Genomic DNA, 4,863 nt, shown 5'->3' on the forward strand with positions numbered 1-4,863 from the left:
GACTCATATATCTGTATTTAGATATATGTACTTATTAAGTCAGAGAAGGCGATGGCACCCCACTCCAGTACTCTTGCCTGGAAAATCCCATGGATGGAGGAGCCTGGTAGGCTGCAGTCCATGGGGTCACTAAGAGTCTGACACGACTGAGTGGCTTCATAATTAAGTTCAGAGGGAAACATATTTCTGAATGACGTATTAATTTCTGAAGAGTTGAAAAGAAATCTAAATGCATCCCATCTTTATTTTCATCCTTCCTTGGATTTCCTTGGTTTCTTCTTTGAGGTATACCACCTTAGTGTCCTGGTAGTTCAACCTTTGTCAAGTATTAGCTCACACTTTTTCCTTAATTTCTTTGTAATAGTATTATTATTCAGATAATAAATCATCATATGTCAAGCCTTATAACAAGCCCTGGAATCCCCCAGAGATAGAAAGATGAAGGAGTCCCTGCCCTTCAAGAATTTATTAGAGACTAGGGGTGATATTGCATGCAGACATAGCTGGGTACAATAAAAGATAGAATGAAAGCACAACATGAGTAGAAATATATAGCTTTATATTTGCAGTTTTTATTTTATATTTGCAGTTTTTATCATCCTTTTCTTGATGCCTTGGTCTCAGCTATTTATGGAGAAAAGATTTCTGATAAAATATTTTAACAAAGGGGTTGAAATTATTTTTATCACTATTATTGATACTGACTTACCCTTAATAGAAGGGTAGAAGAAAATATATAAAGATGGCTTGATTTAATCTGAAGAAATAAATCTTACAAAATGAAGCTTTAGGTTCTTTGATAGATTTATAGTTGTGTTGTCCTGTCGTATGGGGAGAAATTCTAGTAGTCTTTAAATCACATGAGAAAGTTGCATGTTTGAAGAAACACTGAATCCTGTCTATAAATTTTTAGGACATGGTTCTGTAGAACTTCCCTAGTGGCTCAGATGGTAAAGTGTCTGCCTACAATGCGGGAGACCTGGGTTTGATCTCTGGGTTGGGCAGATCCACTGGAGAAGGAAATGGCAACCCACTCTAGTACTTTTGCCTGGAAAATCCCATGGATGGAGAAGCCTGGTAAGCTACAGTTCACAGGGTCGCAAATAATTGGACATGACTGAGTGACTTCACTTTCACTTCTCTGTAGAACAGCATCTGACTCAGAAGGATAGTGTGTGTGTGTGTGTGTGCGCGCGCGCGCACGCGCGCGTGTGCATGCTCAGTCTCTCAGTCATGTCCAATTCTCTGCAACCATGGACTGCAGCCTGCCAGGATCCTCTGCCCATATTTTTCCAGGCAAGAATACTGGAGTGCATTGCTATTTCCTACTCCAGGGTATCTTCCTGACCAAGGGACTGAACCCTTGTCTCCTACATTGGCAGGCGGATTCTTCACCACTGAGCCACCTGAGAAGCCAAAAACCTGCAGAGCAGCAAAAACGTTTGCTGTGTGTAAGAAGCATTTAGAATGCTTATCAATGAATACATAGATACATAGATGCTTGTTAGTTAACTTTATTCAGAGGGGCTCAGGAATATGCCTTAATGATAAGCAGTCCAGTAATTCTGACATGTGATCCAAATAACTCTTTTTGAGAAAGCCTGTTTTGAATATCCATAGAAAACAAAAAAGTACAAAATGCCAGTTGTTCTGTTGCTATGACTGTGTATACATATGTCTCCCAACAATCTCGAAAACATTCAACAAATTGCCCATTCTGCTTAGTCACTCAAAATGCCTTTTAGATATAAGCCCAGAGTAAGGTCCTTAGGAACAACCTAATTTTATTTGGCCTAAAATTCTAAATCCCCTTATTGAGGCAAAGTGATATATGATGTTAGACTCCTAGTTTCCAGGAACATAAGCTTGGCAGTCACATTGATATAGCCAGTTCTACATAGAAATTCTAGTCAGTACTAAAACAAGCACATTTTCCATCTGAAATTCATCCCAGCCTAACATAATGCCTGTCTTCCAGTTGATTATTGATGGGCCTGGCAATTTTTTTCCTTTTTTATTGGCAAAGCCATTTGGATTGAATTATCCAGGCAGATGGCTTACAAATGAGTGACATGTCTCCACCTTCAGATTTTCCAACGAGTGACATGCCACTATCTGTAGATTACATATATTGCCCATTTTCATTCATTCTTTGTCACTTACTGTTGTCTATTGTCCTTTATCTATATTTAACACAGATCAGTCTTCTAATGGTAGGAAACAATGATATTTAACTTCAGAGAAGCAAAAAACAAATCATTTATAAAGAGGCTAAGAAAATGCTCCATAAGTATTTCCAAAAGTCAGACTAGAAAAAAGAATCTTGTGTCACAGAAACAGGTGATGGCAAGAGAGACGGTTGAACAATATTATTTATTTTCCAGTGTTATTTCTATGTTACTTTTAAATACCTGTGCACTTTAAGGGAATTAAATTCTCTCAATTTTGCATTAATTTTCATTGACAAAAAAAAATTTATTAGGACAACATTCTATGTTAAAAATTGTGCTCCTAAGATTTTATGAATGAGGCTAATATTTTATGTTTGATTTTAAGAAGCAAGTAATACTGTTTTTTGAATAATTTTCTAAAAATGATATAGAGAAAAAACAAGCATAGAAAGATAGAATTTGAAAAGAAATGGTACCATTTTTAAAAACTTCTTAGTGCAGGAAAATAATCCAATACAATTATTCTGAGACTTTAGAAATAAGAAAAAGAACCCCTGTCTCCTAATATTGATCAAGTTATGAAACCTTGATATGGTTCCTTTTCGTTTCCTCAGATAGCCCTTATAAGGTTCACACTGCCTGAGTTATCCCGTTGTGGTGAGGATCATGTAGAGTAAGCCATTGTTGCCTGAAATTCTCTAATGAGAAGCATCAGCTTTTAATGATTATGGAAGATTTAACTGCCTAGACCCTCCCCTGGAAATTCTGATTTAGAGGGGCAGGGGTATGACTCCCCATATTGAAGCATTCACATGAGGTCCAAGTGAGTTTTACCATTAGGGCAATTTACACAATACGGCATCATGGCACTTCATGGTATAGATGGGGAAACAGTGGAAACAGTGACAGACTTTATATTTTTGGGCTCCGAAATCACTGCAGATGGTGACTGCAGCCAAGAAATTAAAAGATGCTTACTCCTTGGAAGGAAAGCTATGACCAACCTAGACAGCATATTAAAAAGCAGAGACATTACTTTGTCAACAAAGGTCCTTCTAGTCAAAACTATGGTTTTTCCAGTAGTCATGTATGGATGTGAGAGTTGGCCTATAAAGAAAGCTGAGCATCGAAGAACTGATGCTTTTGAACTGTGGTGTTCAAAGGAGATCAGTCCTGAGTGTTCATTGAAAGGACTGATGTTGAAAATGAAACTCCAATACTTTGGCCACCCCATGCAAAGAGCTGACTCATTTGAAAAGACCCTGATGCTGGGAAAGATCGAAGTTGGGAAGAGAAGGGGAAGACAGAGGATGAGATGGTTGGATGGCATCACTGACTCAATGGAGATGAGTTTGGGTAAACTCCAGGAGTTGGTGATGGACAGGGAGGCCTGTTGTGCTGCAGTCCATGGGATCGCAAAGAGTGAGACATGACTGAGTGACTGAACTGAACTGAACTGATACCACACTGAAAGGATTATTTAAAATTTTTTACTCTGGGAAAAAAAGCAGCAAAGGGTTACAGGCAAGAGTAACACTTAGCCAGAACTCATTGGCCTGGCCTTAGAAGTTACAGTAGTGAAAGTCTTCTGATCAGGTTTTCAAACAACCACTCCTGGCAACAGCCACTCCTTCCTCCTATCACCTAGGTCCTTCTGTTCCCCATTTCAAAAACCAACTGAAAAATTAATGGCTGTCACATTGGGTGGCCCGCAGAAATCCCTCTAGGCTTTAGCTACAGGTTTTCTGGATTAGCTCTTACTGTGCCATATTGGTTGCTTTTTTTTTTTTTTTTAATAATCAGCTCCTGGATCAAGGCATCTGTTTAGTAAATCCACGGAGAGGTTGTCCAGCACCTTTGAAGTCATACTGTGTATGGTTGCTGGAGAATGTAAGAAAAGCTTAGAAACAAATGAACAGTACACAGAGAGAGTGCCTATGTTATTTCTGAGGTTTTTGTTTGGGAGGTAGGTGTTTTCCTCCAGTTTTGGAATATATTTCGGGGGAAAATGACTAGTTATTCTTGTCCTGAATAAATTTAGTCAGGAAGATAACACATAGAAAAGGAGTGAAGAGCAGTAGGCAAGAGTAGGCATCTTTGAAGTAGATGACTTGAATGCTGGCAGGACAGAAGAGCCTGGTGAGCTACATATAAGTCAATGGGATCACAAGAGTTGGACATGACTTAGTGACTAAACCACCACCACCAGCTCGATGAAAAATCATCAGCAAAGGAGAGACAAAGACAGAGATCTCTTCCTGCTGCTGCTGCTACTAAGTCGCTTCAGTCATGTCTGACTCTGTGCGACTCCAGAGACGGAAGCCCACCAGGCTCCCCCATCCTTAGGATTCTCCAGGCAAGAACACTGGAGTGGGTTGCCATTTCCTTCTCCAATGAATGAAAGTGAAAAATGAAAGGGAAGTCGCTCAGTCGTGTCCGACTCTTTGCGACCCTATGGACTACAGTCTACCAGGCTCCTCCATCCATGGGATTTTCCAGGCAAGAGTACTGGTGTGGGGTGCCATTGCCTTCTCCGGTTCTCTTCCTAGAAATACAAAAATACACAGAGGGCCAAATAATGAAATATGTGAAGTTTGAAAGTTACAGGATACGAGAAACGTGCTGTGAAGATGGTTGTATTCTTTTTTTTTTTTTTGTAGAAAGTTAGATTTTATTTTTTTTTTAAACTTAG

This window comes from Bison bison, unplaced genomic scaffold (assembly GCF_000754665.1).
Source record: "Bison bison bison isolate TAMUID 2011002044 unplaced genomic scaffold, Bison_UMD1.0 scf7180017864127, whole genome shotgun sequence".
Lineage (NCBI taxonomy): Eukaryota > Metazoa > Chordata > Mammalia > Artiodactyla > Bovidae > Bison > Bison bison.